Source organism: Hippocampus guttulatus, chromosome 5 (genome assembly GCF_054856545.1).
Source record: "Hippocampus guttulatus isolate MCC_2025c chromosome 5, RoL_Hgut_1.0, whole genome shotgun sequence".
NCBI lineage: Eukaryota > Metazoa > Chordata > Actinopteri > Syngnathiformes > Syngnathidae > Hippocampus > Hippocampus guttulatus.
In genome coordinates, this window is record NC_141265.1 from 11,029,167 (window position 1) to 11,049,118 (window position 19,952).

Here is a 19,952-nt window from a genome sequence, read left to right on the forward strand (position 1 = left end):
TCTAGTTCTTCACAAACATGTATTTTTCAGGTGAGATGGCTGAATCAAGACTCTTCAGTTGTCGTGTTGCAAACAGACACCCGAGTTAGAAAGTGGCAGAGAAGTTGAGCCGTTAGATCTCAGGAGCATACGCTCCCCCGGGGGAAAACTTCCACAGCTCAGGGTAGTCATCCCACGCTGCTGTGGAGCTCGCTTAAAATACTGTTGTCACGTCGCGATCACAGGCTTCCACTGACGGTACACAAATAGTCCCCTTTTGCGCAGCTCTTAAAAGCCCATTAGATGCCAGCACACGCTACGCTGCAAATGCTAAGTGCTCTCAACGCCAAAGGGAAAACACGGCGACAGACCCGATGCCCGATGTGGAACGATTCCCGTTTTTTTGTACCGGTGCTTTTTCTTTTTTCCTTCCCACAAACATGGTTGTTGACTTTTCACTTCATTTCATGCGGTAAATATCTGAGAAAGTGGTAACAGACCTCAGATCAGGCGCTGACATTTTTTCATGTTTGAGAGTGTGACACAGATGTGGAGCTGGTGAAAACGGACTCCTCGGCAGCGTTTCCCTTCCTTGCAGCATCTCATAGTGAAAGAGAGCAGAGAGGAATATGATCCTCTGCAGGTAGAGGTCAAGCATGACTGCTGACTTCATGCATGAAGCAGCTGGTGAAGTTGTGCATAAGAGAAAAACGGCCGGTTAATTTGGTTTTGTTGGGCTTTTTGCATGCAGAATGTGGAAGCTAAATAGTGCCATCTGCTGACTCGAGTTCAATCCAGTGGTAGACAAAGTTAATGCCATGTAAAAATAGGAGATTACGTACTAATTCATACGATGCCTCTAAGAGTGTGAACGCTATAACGCATGCAAATTAAATATGCATATCAAGCGTTTTGAGGTTTTAAAAGCTCGTTGCATCATCCCCTCACTCGTTTCCTTCTGAGCACCCTTCTAACTCGCTGATGTATTTCAACAAAGCCAATGTACTGATTCTAAAAATAAAAGTGACAATGTGTCAGGTTTGGGGGAAGCAATCAGAAGTGAATGTATGGCAAACTGCAGGACAACGCTTGGGGAGTAAACAGCATCTATCTGTATGCTCCAACGTTGGGTGAGGCTAAATAACTCCAGGGCTCTGTGATTTTTTCCTCTCCAAATGGTCGCTGCAGGGATGGGGGGGGGGGGCTGGAAGAGGAAACCAGACCAGCCCCCCAAATAAGGATAAACCTGTAGGGACCAACCTAAGAACCCAAGTGTCTTTAATTGCACGTCATTACCTCATTTTGATTTAATTAGCAACGGCCTTGCAGATATGCTAAGGATGCGAATGGCTTTCAACAAAAGGGCAAAAATATCCATATCCTTATTTTAGGCAAGAATTAAGTCACTGGTGCACATGACAAGACTGAGCGCATTCAGTGTAATTACAATGCCATCCCATACAAGCAGGCACAAATAGAAGGGTTTTAACCACAGGCCTCAAAGTCTGTCTCAGACAGCAAGAGGTTACTGAGTTGATGTTTTCTCTCTTTGGAAAAGTAGGGAATAATTAAAATGCTTCTGTAGTGTGTGTGTGTGTGGCTGTTTTTGTGTGTGTGTGTGTGTGTGTGTGTGAGGGAGAGAGGTTGAGCAGAGTCAACCGCATAATTTCTATACTGAACATAATTGTTGGCCATCTTTTACATGTTGGGTGTATATAATGTATGTCAAATGAAGTTGGCCACACATAAATAAACATGAAAATCCCAGAGAAATTACATCATGAGGAGAAAACAATTACTGTACATGATCATTTCAATGGGCTGTACCGTAGGGACTTTCTCACCGACTTGACTTGAATCGACTTCGAGAATAGCACAACCGCACAAAAGGCCACTGTTGACGAGTCAGCGATGACAAAATAATTTCGTTAACACCCCTTTTTCATGACGATAACGAGACGATGACGAGCTAAACGTGGCTCTTTGATGACTAAAACATGACATGATGCATGTGAGTTTTCGCGGAGACGAAACCAGACGAAATTTTTGCGTGTTGTCTGTCAGAAAGGGGTTTAAGACTAAAACTTAATCTAAAGTGGCCGGCTCCTGTTGACTGCCGGATGGGAAAATGATGACCAACTGCAAGTTTGTGTGGTGGTTAGAGTAGGTGTGAGAATTTGAGGACATTTACAGCTGAATTCTTTTTTGCATAAACAGGATGTTTGTGATACATTGCTTCTCATTCATAAATGTTTTCACGCCATCGTTGTTGTTTCACAATAAAAGTCACTTGAGAGGTCTATTCATGAAGAATTGCGAAATATATTTGTCAGTGCTTGCGAGCAACAATACAGATTGATAAACTAGGAGTGATGGAAGTCTTACTAGGATGGAACGCCCACATTCAGCCTCACTGAAGATTGCACAATTTAAAAACTCAAGAAAGTCATGACCACAAATCCAGAAGAGAAAAACTTTCACGATTCAAGGGAAGGAGAGGACTTTTGGTTTCAATGCCTTTTCGCACCCCACATGGCAGTGCATTGCCATCAAACCAATTCATTATGTGTGTGCTGCTGCGGTACACATCAGAGGCCCCAATGGGAGAGATGGTGCCAGAGAGAACAGCGCAAACCATTTTGGTGGTCTTGTAGGCCACAGGGAAAAGAGCATGGACAAACTTGAGGAAGCCTGAAGTACACCTCAAAGCGGTCTTCAAATAGCTTTAGCTCACGGCCGAGCGTGATCCTGCTGTGACTTTATAATCGGATAAACACATTCCCTTTTTCCTGCTGCTGCACATCGTCTCCTCCTCCTCAGTAAAAGTAAAACCAGTGCGTTTAGTTGTAACGGTGACAAATCCATACAGCCAACTTGCAGCCGATACTTCAAATCCAAAACGTGGGAAATGGCACTGGGCTACTTCCTGTTTGGTTATGTTGGAAAAAAGTGACAAATATGGCAAGCTTGAACTGGGCCGATGTCCTTTCTGCTACCGCTTCCGCGGTGAGCGTGGCGGAAAACAAGTTTGGTATGAAATGGTATGAAATCCCTTTAAGTCTAAAGGCCTTTTCACACTGCACTTAGCAAAACGCAGTGCACTGTCGATTCATCAACTCGGGTGGATGTTTCCTATCTCTCCCCCGCTGCAGAAAAATGTTCAATTTGTACAACAGCCAATAGAAGAGAGGAAAGTGATTTTCGTGACAACAGCAAGATGGTTCCGTTAAGTTGTACAGAAAACGACACAGACAAAATACTTGATGTGTCTTGTCTTTTGTCAGAGTCAAGGCGCCATTCAAGATGGGAAAAGCAGTGTTACACATATGTATGGAGCAAAGTAAGTGTTATCTCATCTTGTCGGGTATTAATTATAGGGGGGGGGGGGGGGGGGGGCACTGGGACGGAAGCGCTTTAAAACGGCAGGGACGAAGGATGATTATTATATGAATGAGGACAGAGGGACAAATGACGGAAGAGTACCCTGGTTGCAGACGGAGGACGCACCGGCCCATCTCTGCATTTTAAAATGTAAACGATCATTTTTGAAGTCCAGTAATGTCATAGTGATGAATATGATGTCAAAGTTGAGTCAGTCTTTCATAAGTTTTAGGCCTGCCACACACGGAATGACACGCGCAATTGAACCAACTGAACCATCACACAGTGTGCTGGGTTTGGTTTGCATTCATGGCTGAACGTTTCCTGGTTCAACGCGTGAGCTGGTTGGTTGGGTTCAATCACTGGCCATTGCGACCTTGTGAAAGTGTCCTTGAGCAAGATACTGAACCCCCAGTTGCGCCTGATGCTGCTTCATCATAGGTAAATGAGGAACATTTGACAATCTGACTCAAGTCATGTGACTCAAGTCCCCTATCTCTGAATTTTAAACAGAATACTGCTTTCTTGACACAAAATTGAGCTGGCACACTGGCATTCTGAGTAGTTAGAAATTGAAAAAGCATAACATTCAACCCCTAAACAACACTTTCTGGAGGTAACTAGTAATGAGAGGCACTGGTGGTACAGCAGTTCCCTTGCCTGACTTCCACTCAAGCATCAAAGGTTCACTGACCACTCGGACACACTGTGATTGGTTGTCTGAATGGCTGCCTGTCTCGACATGTACCCTGTGAGTGACTGGCGACCAGTCCAAAGTGTAGACTGCCTTTCAACCAAAATCAGCTAGTTATGATTCCAGCTTCTCACAACCCTGACCAAGATAACCAGTATAGAAAATGAATGGATGCATGATTAATCATACATTAATAACCCACCCATTCATTATATATCCTCACAAGGGTTGCTGTTCATTTTAATCCGTGAAATAATTACTGTATATTGTAGCATTTCAATGTCAGTTTAGTTCAAGAGCCTCTTCATAGAACTATTATAGACATAAAAAACATTTGTGCAATGTTCCAATGCTGTTAATTTATGGCAGCTGTAATATAAACCTTACACTGGCTAGTGGTCTAGTATATTATTTTAGCATTCCATGTAGCTACCGGTAATTATGAGTAAATATATTTTTTATCAAAAAATGGATGGATGGATGGATGTAAATGTATTTTAGAAAAAGTGAACAAGAAGCTCTTGACTGTTGGAAATGTTTCTTCACCAAGGGCGGAATAAGGGGTGCCAAGTTACTCAGATATTTGTAATGTCTTTGTGCAAGCCACTAATCACACAAAGTCATTTTTACCAGGACCCCACGCCACAGTAATGTAGGCCTTAAAATGGCTGTTGAATTATTTTAATCAAAAGCAGATGGTGCTTTATAAAGGGGATTGAAAATTCAAGATATGAAGCCAACCTGTCATTACTTATAATACATGTGTAATATTTTAAAGATGTATTATGCATTAGTAGATCTACCAAAAAGAGAACAGTGAAAAGAGCCAAAATATATTTTACACCTGCAGACTTTCCCAATCGTCGCAGCCTTTTCAACACGCTTATCTGCATTTATGACACGGCCCTTTGAAGGCCTGAATATTCTGATGGAATGAATGAACAGTTCAAATCACTCGCAGGGTTTAAAACGGGTTAGCTTGACTTCACCTCGCTTCTTTTCATCTAGCCGACGCCAAAGTTTTTTGACAGCTCTGTCATCTGTGGAGTCATCCACCGAAAAAAAAACAAAGCGGCAGGCCTCCTGGATTCATTCAACCTCTAACCTTACCAACTCAACTCTTCGCTTTGCATTAAAAAAAAAAAAAACTTTCGTTATAGTCAAGTCCATGTCTTAAGTGTGGACTGCACTTGGGTAAATCATGACGTGTGCACGTGTGTAAATTGCAGATTCTTAGGAACAAATGGCAAAAAAAACAATCTGCACTGAATAGCTGAAAGTTCAAAATCCACATCAGTAATCTGCAAGCACTTCAAGTAAACATAGGTCGAAGTCAATATTGTAAAGCAAACATCTTTGGACACCGATCCGGCTGCTTTAAAATTGTTCAACAAATAAAAGTGCGGGTATGACGCTTTTAATTTCTCCACATTTGCCCCCTTGTCTCCACTTGGCACAACTTCTCCTGGAGCATGTTCCTGTCTTCTTTTTCACTAGGCTAGCTTGGCATGATGGATGGATGCGCTTGGCAGATGCACAAAGCCACCCTGGTAAAGTGAAGAAATACGGTGCCAGAAAAAGAGATTGTACAGATGGATGCGAAATGTTGCTGTTTGCGGTTTTATTTCCATTATTTATATATTCCATCGTCTCACTTGTGTTTAAAAACATCCTCCTATTTGAATGCTGCCCACAAGGTTGTCTGCTCATAGGCTGAGAATTGGCCATCAGGGTATACCGGTTGTTCAAAGGACACATCATCAACGGCTAATTAACAATTATTAACTGTGCCGCTGTGAAAGAAGACAAATTATCATAAATTACGACCTACTTAAAATGCTCGCTCAGTAGTTATAAATCATTCATTTTAACACCCTTATCACATGCTGAGGGAAGCAATTCAACAAAAGGTCTATTAGACAAAAAGGAATTCATTGGTCTGTTTCAGCACAAAACCTCACTTTCCGCCTCTCACTGCCATTGCAGAGTCATTAGCAATAATTACTCGATGGAACACATTGGCGTCATCCACACATATTAAAGAATAATTAAACTAGTGCCTAATTGCATTAAGTGAAGCCTGTGTGGTAGCTGCCCAAGCTTCTGTATGCAATTAGTGCATGTAGATGCATGAAAATGTTGAGAGAAAAAAACAAGTAAGAGGTGAAAGTACATCCTGCGGATGGACACGCTTCCTTTACAAAGGCAAAATGCTCAATTTTGATGGAAGGAATTTTCAATTCATTCAATTTCAAAATGTTAATTATTGGAGTTGCCGTGATGTCGACATACTGTGTAAAGAGAACGCGCTATGAGTGTGATGCTATGCCACTGCAACCTCAACAGCACATATATCAAAGTGCCGGCCCGCGAGAATGTTTTCAGTGGCCCCTGGAATGATATTCATTTATTATTAGAATCGGCCCGCGGACCGCAGCAAGCCCGCAGATCTTTTACACGCACCAATACTACATTTCCCACAACAACGGTGACACGCCAAGCAGTCGGCTGCTTTATTTCAATATTTATTAGTGCAGCAGTCGTTCGCATAGCAGTGACGTTAGCTTTCAGATCCATCAAAAATGGCAAAACGGAAGGTGGACACTGAGAACCGGGGGTTTCAAACAAGGTGGGAGTCGGAGTACATGTTCACGGATGTAGCTGTCTTCTGTGTGTGAGAAAGTGTGGCGGTTTTCATTAAAACTGTATACTTAAAGTTTGTGGCGAAGTTTGCCCCGAAAAAAAGCAACTGTTTTTAAACGTTGGCTGGAAGTGTTGTTTTTGGTTCATAAATTTTTGCACTTTATTTTATTGTATTTAAATCCAATTATGTTTTAAAAATATTTTATTCGAGAAAATGATCGAAAATTGCTATTATTAGATTTTCTTGTAAGTAAATTTAGCCTACTTTTGCTAAAAGAGAAAATATGGGCTATTGATGGTGCCTTGAATAATACCGCCTTCTTTCATTCATGTTATGGGTATTTTTATACAAAGGAAATTTGTTTTTTGTGCCTGTTGAAAATTAATGTTTACTGACAGAGCCATAAGAAAATGTTGCTTTATTTATCTGATCATATTGGAATGTATTTGTTAGGTTTTCAGTCAATTAACTTTGGTTCAATAAACTATATGTGGTCAGTTTTCAAATTTTCAATGAACATTCGATCAGTCCGGCCCTCGGCTTGCAGCAAATTTTTTTATCTGGCCCTCCGTCCATTTGACTTTGACACCCCTGCTCTACAGTAATAGAAGGAACTGTAGCGAAGGGCCTTATGTCGTGCTGCCACAAATAACATGACACTTAGGTCACTGTCGTAAAGTGACAAAGGTGTGGTGATGTTGACGGCTGCCAGAGCCCTCATGCCCATCGCAGCGATACTCCTTGGGGACGACGGCAACTGAAACGGGACACGCCCTCAGGGTCCTGGACATTGGCATACTCTTTGCACTTTGAGCTGCAGAGCCCCACACTCGTGATCTGTATTGTCCCAACTACAAAATTGGACTGAGCACCAAGTGGCGTTCTCATCGAGGTCACTTAAAGTACTCCTGCTGAACAATAGAAATCCGTTGGGGAGAGGTTTGACCGCATCAAAATGGGCTTCCCCTCTCTGCTACACTGCAACGTCGTTGTATTACAGAGCAACGGCACCTGCCACAGTGGAGGCCTCTCATGCTGGGATGTGATTTGCAGCCCCCTCTGGACCACCTATGACACGGCTCTCAAACTCACAGCACCGTCCCATGGGACTATATTTTGCGGCCCCCTAATTAATGTCAAAGTTTAGTGTTTGTTTCTTTCTTTCAAAATCACTATATAGCTCAGGCTCGGGACAGCTTTTGATGTTGTGACGAGTTACCCAACATGGATTAGCAATGTTAATCACTTGGTTGAAATATGATTCCGGAGAGACGAGTGGAAGTAAAATATAGTCTGTAACCCAGCCACAGTCATGTTTTTCTCACAGCCTACAGTGAAGACAAATGTTGGCAACTGTCACGGGCAGTTACAAGGAGATGGGAGACGGAATTCTCTTTTGGTGATGACAGGGGCACCGCAAAATGTCTTATATGCACAGAGAGATTGTTTGCACGAAGAATTCGACATCAGATGTTGTTACTGAACCGTACATGCTGAGGAGTATGCAAAATCCCGGGTAGAAGAGAGAGAGGGCCTGGTCACAAGGGTTGGTCATCGAGTCTTGAGAATTGATTGGAAGCGGGACTAACATTCCGATTCTCCCAGAATCGTTTGCATTCCTCCCCGTTCCCATTTCACGGTCTCGTCCGCTGACCTGTAGATTGGCTTACGTGTGGCTTAACATTGTTAAAGAAAATGACGAGTCAACTCAATGCAACAATGATAATACGATCATATTGATCAAAGGAGTTTGCGTGACATGTATGTTAACCGAGTGCCGTGTCTGACGAGTTTGGCACTCTCTCATGCTCCGAGCATCAGCTTTCAGTTTACTAATCGGATGAGTTGAACAATAAAATGCCACTATTGTCAACACTGAAGCATCAGACAACTAAACGGCGGGTCAAATAAAATGCAAATAGCCAGCTAACAAAGCATATGGGTTTTGTATGCCCGCGGTTCCAGAGCCGCATGCGCCTCTTTGATACTTCTGCCATGGCTTTCTGTGATTTTGGAATATCATAAATCATGAGTATTTCATGTCAAATTGTGATTTGAAATTAATTTGTTTTCCCCATATAAGTCTTCATTTCACAATTATGAGAGTCTTGTAACATTAAATCATTTGAAAATGTTGGATTTATTTTGTTTTTGTTGCTCAAACTATGCGTCACAGCCATGTCTCCCAGTTGTGGGTTGATTTCCGAGGGGTAAAAGTCTCTCTACAACTGCACGCAGACGGCTTTTTTTGGTTCACCACAGATGGATCATTTCAGTTTGGCTTTCATTTCATGAATATGACAATGACTCAACTAGACATTCACTTGATATTAATACTGGTTAAAAATAACCCTGTGATAAAGTCTTAGTAAAGGGAATCAGAAACTGAGAAGTTAATTGATATAAATTTGTAGATCAGTTCAAATGAGCTTATCCTAAAATAACAAGTTAGGGTCTTCATTTAAATCACGGTGTCCAAACTTTGAAGGGCCACATACAGTATATAAAAAGTCCCTGGTATTGACCGCAATTATTAAGTGATGGAGGACTTGCTCATCGCCAGACCATCACAAGGGAGCAGAATGTCTCGAAAAAGAAATTACAAGGCCATGGGAAGTTTGTTGCTGCTTCCTGTAACAATGGCAGAGCAATAACTGCATATTCTGGGTTAAGGAAAGCCCAGCTGTCTCAGAATACCTCCCGAGACATTTCTCAGCTTCGATGAGCTCATACCATTCAGTGGCGAGAAGTATGTTGATGCAGGAATTTGATCACAACTTTGCAGACTTCAAGACGCAAACTGTTTCTTAAAATCTGTCTCGACACTTTCTCCCTCAATGTGTGAGATGTCCCTCCTATGCTTCAAATGCAGCTCGATGAACTGTAGTGCAAAGCTCAAAGTGCAAGTTCAGGAAAGTGAGTGGAGAGACAGACAATTTTTGACCAGCAGACAATAATTAATACATTGTAGGTCAAGTCCAAACTTACTGAACACCATTTTCAAGCCAAACTGAGGACTAAAGTCACTGCTTGCTTCTTTAAGCCAAATGTGGCTCAACAGTGCAAAAGGAAGCACTGTAAGGTTGATAGCAGCAAAAGTCGATGTTCTGAAGAACTGTTGATGTTCTTAAGTTCTTTTGACACTGTACTCGCTCAATGTGAAAGAGTTGTGCATCAATACGGTAGCCAGCATGCCCGGATTTGGAAGTGTTGATGTCACAGTCTACCAGGGAGTATATAGTAAAAACTATTCATTCATCTTCCGACCCGCTTGATCCTCACTAGGGTCGCGGGGGGTGCTGGAGCCTATCCCAGCTGTCTTCGGGCAGTAGGCGGGGGACACCCTGAATCGGTTGCCAGCCAATCACAGGGCACACAGAGACGAACAACCATCCACGCTCACACTCACACCTAGGGACAATTTAGAGTGTTCAATGAGCCTGCCACGCATGTTTTTTGGAATGTGGGAGGAAACCGGAGCACCCGGAGAAAACCCACGCAGGCCCGGGGAGAACATGCAAACTCCACACAGGGAGGCCGGAGCTGGAATCGAACCCGGTACCTCTGCACTGTGAAGCCGACGTGCTAACCACTGGACTACCGGGCCGCTTAGTAAAAACTACTGTAGATTTTTTTTTTTGGTTTGATCACACCCCGACAAGATGCATTTATCATCGTTGCAAAAGAGAGCTCTGACCAGACGGAGAAGAAGGATACGAGCAGCAGAGAAACACTAATGGCTTGACGGAAACTTGAATCGTTTTATCATGGAGTTACTTGCAAACAGGTGTACCAAAATGACACGAAATCACTCAGCCAATTCATCTTCAATTCCAGGCGCTTGTCTGATGTCACCACCCCGTCGCTCTCAAATAGCATATTTTCCAATATGGCGCCCTGCTATCGCGGAAGATATCCGCTTGCTGCTCCGTTCCTGGCCTCCCATCGACACTCCATTCCGTGGTCTCCTCCCCTCACAAGAAGCAAACACTGAATCACTGATTCAGCCTAGTAAGCCACTTCAACATTGGCATGCGAGCTGCTTCAGGAGAGCAACATTATCACCTCCCGCGGACAGAGGGGCTGGAGCCAATCTGTTTCATTTGGACTGGGATTGGGATTTTCCCGACGCACAATCTGGAACACCGGATGGACATTTGCAAAATCCAGCTGAGACAGTCGTGACTGTGGATCATTGCCCATCGGTGTGAATGTTTTCTTTTATCTATACTGACTGGAATATTATTATTTTGTGCCAGGGTGTACTCCGCCTCTTGCCTAAAGTCTGGGACAGGCTCCAGTTTGCTCAAGACCCTAATGAGGATGAGCGGTATGGAAAATGAATAGAGGGATGTGTTTTTGGAACAACACAGCATACGACACATTTAATCTGTCCACTGACAATCAGCGCCTCATTCCCCGAACCAGAAGTCTGGCACAATAAACCACGACCTGATATATACGGATGGGCCTATGAGAGAATGCAATGTCCTGCGGGTCGTTCAGACTGATGGAAAAGAAGAAGAGGAAGCAATGCCTTTGTATAGCAGTGAAAACAAAAGATCTTACTAAAATGATTAAAAGACGACAGTGCAAGAATTTTTTGGTTGGATTTTAAGAGCTCAATCATAAGCATGGGGGGAGCGTAGTTCTTAACCTTGCCTTAAATCCCTTCACACTTGGGGCTGGCGGACCATGTGTGGGCAGGATAACAAGTAGAGAAAAGCAGCATAGATTCGCTCATCCATGTCAAGACCGGTTTTATACTCAAAATAGTAGTAAGCATAATTTTCTAATGAAAATTTTGTGTCCGATTGTTCTTAAACAGGTTCGTTCATAATCCTAGGTTGCACGGTAATGGAATAAAATTGTTTGACTTTGGAAGTTCCACTTAATGATTTTGTTTTGGGGGTTTTTTGGCGTTGGGTTGTGGTCCCTACTCTCTTCCATAATGCTGACATACACCGTACATGTGCGTCCGGTAACCCAGAGCTCCTGTTTGGAGGATTTCCATCTCTTTGTTTCCTGTTGCCCACAATCTTTACCCATCTCGCTAACAAGCCAGCTACGGGGTCCTGCAAGGTGAGGTTGCAGTGGGGAAGAGGCTTTTTTTTTGTTGTTGTTTAGAGCAGCTTCTAACTGACATCCAGGTAAATGGCTAAACGTGTACTCTCGTCCATATTCCAGCAAGCTGGGCTGAGGCGTTTGTCCAAAGCCGGGCTATGAAATATTAAAAGGATGAAGTGAAAGGTGGAGTACCCAGAGGCCCTGTGGGAACTTAAACAGCTCTTTGTGTGCACGCGTCTTCACCGCGCTAAATCCCCACCTGCCAGCCACCACTCAGAAAGGCTGGGATTTCACCATGCCCTCATTGTGTACTTCCTCCAAGGTCAGTACACTGAGCTTGAATCAAACTGTGCTCTATGATCAGCGCTTACCATCCTCAAGCACAACCACTGATGTTCACAACACAAACAAATCAATAACTCTGTAGACTGTACGACTGGAGAGGGCATGGTGAGATGCTGAAGATATCACAAAATAAACACAAACTCCGTAGCTCAGAGTAGCCTATGGAGCGCAGCCTGCTGTAAGAATGCTATCAGGCCAACAAGGACTCCGATATATCAGGTTTCAATTAACCACAGTTCACAGGGGCAGTCCGCAGAGGTGACATGGCACTCACTCTCTCCATCCCGTGCCAAATTGCAGCCCCGGGGAGAAAGTAATGAGATGGCGCTCCTTTTGGCTTTCCACCTCCTGCCTCTTTTCGAATGAAAGCCCAACACTCACGGCCAAAGAGGGCCTGTTGACACCTAGGACAGGTGCTTTGCCTATTTGGATCCAGTCTGCAGCCTGTAAGCATGTTTGGATACTCGTATCCGTGACACAGTTTGCCCCTCTAGACCGCTGTAGGGAGAGATATAATGAATAGACTGAATGCAGGCATACACATGCACCACAACTACTCTGTGTTTCAAAGTATGTATACGTTTATGTATTGTATTTATAATAGGTCTGATGATAGGGTCACTGGTAGTGTAACCAGAGAACCAGGGAAACAATAAAAAAAAACTTGTGTGTCACAAGGCAAGTGAAAAAGACCATCTAGTGTTGGATGTTTAATCGTTCATTTATTTTGTACGTCATTTAAATTGGGCAGATTTTGTGTCCAATTGTCGAAAACATATCGGTAACATCATAGCTCAATAGTAAAGATTTAGGGGAACGGATGGTTCTAGTAATGACAAAATAAGAAGTGTGGTATGCCTTCACGTTTGTGTCAGAGTGCATGCCCTTGTCGAGGGAAAAACCGCACGCCTTTCTTTACTGAGATTTCCTGTCCAAAACAGTACTACAATAAAGTATTGTGCTGCATGTCAATGATACTGTACCTCACCAGACAAATGCTGTTTATATCAATTATTCTTTATGACTAAGGTTATTGTTGTGTTATGTGATTGTGTATGTTATTATCAAGGTTGCTGCTCAGAATCATTTGTGCTGGAATAGAACTCAGCCTTTGACTGAAACAACTCCAAAAGGGACCAGCCAAGTATTTCCTTGCAAAATTCCAAAGCAGATGAGGGCAGAAAGTTCTGTGGAAGCTACAGTGCATCTGTCACCAAGAGGGATGGTGGCGTCATCACCAGCTGAGGCGGGAAATCACAAGTAGTCGCTCTAAGACACACTTCTTTACGGAGGCACTTTTTACTTTCTGCTGAGTGCCCCTGGAAAAATAAAACCTAAATCTTGGCTGTCACTATGGGGCTTTGGTGCACTATAACACTGTCCAGTACTGGGGCATTTGAGAGGCAACACTGATGCTGCTGCTGCATATGTTATTAAAATAAAAATACATGTTAAAAAAGAAAGAAATGTGTGTACGTGTGCGTGTGTGTAGAATAATAAGGATGAGAAGGGCTCAGTGTAGCTGCACAGCTGCAGTTTCTGAAAATCAAATTTGTCGGTAATGAGGCAGACAACGGAGACTCAGGAAGACCCAGAAGATTTGAAGGGCAGACAGAAAAGAGAGAGGAAGGAGGGGAGCTGAAAGGATGACAAAGGGGGGGAGAAAAATTATTGAATTAGTCAGACAGTAATAGCAGAAAGAGATGAGCATAATATGGACATGCGATGGGGGGGAGGGGAGAGGGTATTACCTCCACTAAAAATCATGCAAACAATGCCGCAATTGAATGAAACGCAAAGGTTGGCATTTGCATTATTTATCAGAGAAAGTGGTGTGCTATAAGGAATTTTATATATACTGTATATATATATTTTTTTAAAGTAAGTATTAAAAGATTCGCTGCCTATTGATACAGAAATAAAACTGTATATGTAACAAACAAAAGCAAGGTTCAAAGTAACAAAGAAACTCAGGGAATAAGCTCAAAACTCCAAGAAGCATAACATGTTTTGGTTAACGTGACTAAAAACAACACATGACAGCAATGATGAACTGACAAAGACTGAAAGAAAGCGGCGAAATAAATACAAGCAAACCTATGAGACGAACAGCCACACCTGGACAAGACACGAGTGGGAAAGAGGGAGCTGAATGGTAGACACGAAGAACAGGGCTGATGAGAACAGGAGGGAACGAAAACCTAACTAGTAGACGTGACATGAAAAGGACCCGGAGAAAAATGGCAAAACATTAAACACAAATAAAAATAATCAAAACAAAGTTATTATTAACACAACGTCAATGGGATCCACATCATCCATGTTATATGCATTAAAAAAATCCTATTGGACGTAACAGTGGACCAATCAATTGAGTCCACAATCAAGCTGGAACAGAAAAGGGCCTACCACAAACTGCTGTTGGTGTTGGAAACAAACAATTGTCCAAAATAAATTGGTTTGGTGAAGAATTAAGATTCGGGGAGAAACCAAGGCTATGTTCACACTGCATGTCAATTACGATATTTTTTTGCCCATATGCAACATGTATCTTGTATATCACAACAGAGAAGAAAAAAAATCAATTGCTTAAAAGCTGTGCCAACACGGTATAGCATTATTTAGCACATAGCGGACTTTCCTTCATGCTCCCTGTATATACAGGAAACGATAAAATCCAAAGAGTCAACAACCAATGTATTGTATTTAAAAAATAAAAAATAAAGATTTATTTGAATCACATCTACTCTTTCTCAAGTCCGGACATGTATTCTATATGACCTCTAAATCTCCACAATGCATTTTATCCACAAATAATCTTCCATATCCCATGGAGTCCGACTTGCTGGAATTCTGGGAAGGTGCTGGTCCAGAGTTACATTATTGTTTCCCCTGATCTGCAGTCACACAGCAGATTCCCAGGGAGCATGTCACTGGGGGTGGCGAAAAAGGGGGGTTCAAACGCTCCGCTCGTTACTCTAAACGCTGCCTAATTAATAATGTATCAGAGCGGATGCAGTGAGGCACAGCAGGGCTCCTCTGCTTGTCACAATCACTGACAAACGCACTCCCTACCACACGCGCCCGTGCACAGACACATACACAGACCCACGCACACAATTAGGAAGCGACTCATCAAACCTCATCACAACAGAGCCCCCAACCTAAAGCCTACAATTCTGGGCTCTGAATATTTACAAGACCTTGTTAGTGCACTCCTGAAGATGTGCATCAGAATACATTTACATCGTCGCACACTGCACTAACTGACCGAAGCAATCGTGACACCTGCATCATCTAATATGATCAAACATTGACTGTGAATAATAACAGTGTTTTCGTTCAAAGTTTTGAGAGGTAATTAATTGAATGATATGTTTCATAATCAGTTGCTGTCTGCCGGGGTTGAGAATCACACCATACTTACTCTTGCCTTGCTTCGAATATTTTTCTTAATCTTTTTGACAAGGTGAAGCCAAATCATACTCTTAAAACATGATAGTACAATTTTTGCGCACATTAATATGTCAACTATGAAACTAAAATTAATTGTGTTTGAAAAACAAGGAATTGGTCAATTGTGCATACAGCATTCGAGACGAACCTTTCACAACCGTATTCCATCAGGGCCTCAATTGAACCTGAGTCCAGCCTAAAGAATATAAATTCATTTATTACTCCTTTTATTAGTTTAGATTGAAACCGCATGACGGATTTTATTAATTATTCCTTTAGAATGCAGTTTTAGTCTTCGTTACACAAAAGAGAACTTTGACACCCAGAATTGTAATGGGTAAGCTTAGAAAATACATAAACAAGGTGGGTGAGAAGGATATTTTGATATATTTATTTTCAATACATGAGCTGGAACTGACAAACATTTGGTGTTTGCCTCTACGCCCCCCCCACCACCCACTGCCTCCTTCACATTTGATTTATTTGCCTCATTGTTTGTGTTTGTCATATGGAGAGATGTAAATTTAGCCACCCCAAGGGAGAGCATCCTCACTAGTGACACAAAAAAAGACCGTGGAAAAAATCAGAATAACATAAGCCACAAAAAAAAAAAGTGCAGGGGGGGTGGGAGTAAAAAGTAAAAGGGAGATTGTAGTTGGAGAACAAGAGGGAGGTTTGAGATGTGCAGGACTCTGTAAACAGTCAGTGCGGGGGCTGGAAAATTAACGCTGCATAAATTGTGTGAAACATGTCCTATTTTCTCTCCATTCTCTCCCTCAGAACGCTCTTTTAAAAGGGTTCAGATGCAGTGCTGTCAGATGAACGCCAGACAGGCATTTTCTAACTTTGTTTGATCCTCCTTCTTTTAAAAACACTTGCCGATGACAGAGAGGAGGCAGAAAAAGGTGGCGGCGCGTGTGCAGGGAAGTGAGGAAGAAGAGAGACAAGCAAACAGGAGACACGTGTAGTCACACATTCGCACTTATCACACCTTTTTCGCTTGATAGCAGGCACCAGCTCTCACTGAGCTCGTGTCTGATAAACGTGTCAACCCTTCAGCACATCCGATAATAGTGCATGAGGTGACACTGAAAAGGTCAACATGCGCTTGCAAAAAAAGAAAAAATTGTGTTGGAAAAATACCTTGCGCTTTCATGCAATGTGTGTAAGCCTATATCGTATTTTAAGGACATGAATCGCAAGCCGCTTCGCTAATGCACTCCGAAAAAAATGTCCACCTGGCACAACATCTGTACTGTATTGTGCTCAACAGTATCTGAATAAAAGTTAGCGTTTTTTTTTTTTTTTTAAAACATTCATTTTGACAGAGTTAACACGCATAGGGAAGAAAGTGCAAACCGATCATGCCACGTTCCAAAGAAATTGCAATGCTTTGTTTGGACGTTTTGATGTTTCGATACAATATTTTGTTCTCTTTGGGTTCATGTGTTAGTTTTCAAATTAACTTAAATTGGAAGTGCTCAATAAATAGCGTGAAGCAAGCATGCCGCTCATCTTATTTGGAGAAGTGTGTGAGCCGGTCTTTTTGTTTCCACAAAAGGATGTTATAGAATCCGCTCCCATTTCTTGACAGCAAGAGGGTGAGAACACGCACAGGAACACATCAAAAGTGCAATCAAACACAATGTGGCATTTTTCACTTTTTGTTCATTTTGTGTCCTGGAATTCCACCTTAGTTTTATCATGTCGCTAAGAGAACACTGCACACTGCTCAAAGAGCCTGGACAATATTAGAACGGTGTTTAGAGATTATAACTGCACAGGGGGGGCTTTGGTTCTTATCAACAGCAGCAAATGCCACCCTTGCATGTAAATGTATGTGGGCACGTGTGTCAACATTGGCTGTTTAAAATGATTTATTCAACTGTTCCAGCTGTTCAATTTACACGTTATTGACATGGAACCACACCCACTGTCAATGCAGGCCAATTGTGCAACGTTGCTCTCACATCGTGTTGAGTCTTTCCATTTCCTGCAGTTGTAAGGTTTGCACCGTTACATGGAGGTGTAAAAATGGATCAAATTCAACGCTTGATTTCTCATGCAGGGTGTTTGATGTTTTATCCCGGATTAATGTATACGATTAAAATGAATCATTTACGATTAAGACCGTCATTCGTGTTCATTGAGTTTGGGTGAGGATATATGCAGACGACAGCGAGCAGCACCTGTCGACTTCTGGCAGGTGTTCAGCACTAATGTTGGAAAAGACGTATTCAAATAAGAGTGAGGGATGGTCAATAAGTCACAGAGGAGTTGTCCATCTGCTCTTGTGTATCAAAGTTATCAAGAGCTCCGCTGCCCAAAACAACAACCCTAACTTCCATTCTTCTGCTAACAATATCGTCTTCACCCTTTGTGTCAAACAACATCTGCCTGCAGTTTCCTCGGCAGTTAATGAATTCCAAACAGTGTGAGGAGCGTGCGAGGGGGGGGGGGGGGGGGGGGGGGAGCATCTATCCTTGGTCTGCTTCTTTCTCCAACACAAACAACACCCATTTCCATTTACAATTTCAATTGTTAATTTGCATGAGAAAAATTAGTTGGGTGACATGCGTAGTGTCCCCCCCCCCCCCCCCCCCCCACGCTTTTATTTTCTGCTTAATTTTCCCACTAATTATAAGCAGCAATGGTGCATTATTTACATAAATAATTGTTGTTCCGTCTGTTCCCTCATATTTTCCTCCATTCTTTGTGTGTCAGAGTTGTTTTGGCATTTGTCGTCCGCAGGGGTAATTCTCCTTGGAGAACATTTTCAGATCTCTCATGACTGAAATATCTTGGATCGTGAGTGTTTTTTTTCCGCCCGGTGTTTGTTATGGTGTTTTGCTGTCCTTTGTTCAATAAATAGATTCATTCTATAGTTTTACTTCCCCTCAAAACTTCTGGCTCTCATAAATAAATATGTCAACTGTCAACACCCTTTTACTATTTTTATTTCAACACAGAAGACATTTTCACAAGTTTAACGGGAAGGTTGTGGTACAAAGCATCAAAAGCAGGCCTTGGATATAAGATTAAGATTAAGATATCCTTTATTGTCCCACACTGCACAAGTCCGAATGTTCTCTTTGTTGTCACCAGTTTGTTCGAGCTCAGTTTTCTTCATATGGCTGTATTCAAGGTTGGAGAGCAGGATGGTCTTTTTTTAATTACAGGTTGAGATTCTGACCCCGGGAAAGAATACTCGAACAGACCACGGGCCCTGTTTTGGTGGACCGGCGCCCGTGCGCTCGGCATAATAATGGGCGGAACTAGTGTGGTGTGTTTTGGGCTGTGTTGCACCTCTCTGGGTGCTCCAGTACAGGGAGTTGCCTCACCCCGGACTCATCTGACAATTTGGTAACAGAAAGTTGTCTGTACGGCGGCATTGTAATTTTCATGCTGGGAAACTGGTCTAGTTCACATGTTTTTGAATTTGGAAGTCACCCTACTCTTCCCTGGGCATTCCTGCCTGAGAGGATTAAATTGTGCCGTAACATGTTGACCAGTATTTTCTATTTGATAAGTTACTGTACCTGTTCTTCAGCTCAAAGGTTGCAATTGATTGTTTTGACTGACCACAATGACCTCATGTGTAACTTAAAGAATTAAAAAACAAAGCGTAATTGGTAATGAAATCATGCATGAAGTTTCATAAAATCCATATATTAACAATAAAAAAGGGTCGTATAACACTTTGGGACGCTAATAAAATGGAATAAACAGTGAAGCATTTTTACCATTGTCCAATCAGAAGAAAGGGGTTTGACCAATCAAAAAAACGGTATGTATAAGATGTTGCAGAACTCATTGTACTCAGGTTCTTCATTCGTGCATGGATGACCCAAGCTCTGAATTTTTCTGTAATAAAACTTGTTGTGTGATCAGCCTGAAGCATGGACTGTCTGGTTAGCTCGTCCGCTTCACAGTGCAGAGATGGTGGGTTTGAATCCGGCCCTGGCCTTTCTGTATGGAGTTTGCATGTTCTCCTTATGCCTGCTTGTGGGCAGTCCTTCAATGTTGTTGTTGTTTTTGTTTGTTTTTTTTTAACACCAAGGAGCCCTTTACACTGGAGAAAGAAAAAAAAATCACAGTTTGTAGTTCATTTTATTGTTTGCAACTCTTGGATGTTGGGTTCAGACAATGGATCTTTCATATCCTGTACAAGAATTGAGAAATGTATGATGAAAAATGAAATATACTAGGAATGTGTTTTGCACGTATGCATGTATTTTGTCCATATTCAAAATGGCATTTTTGTCATACAAGAAGTGTGTGTGGTCCTATGTGGCCCCCCCAGTCGCACAGAAGAAAAATTGCAGTCCCCCTCCATCATTTCAGAGAAGTAGCCCATCTCCGTCCTACAATATAGTCAAAATTGAG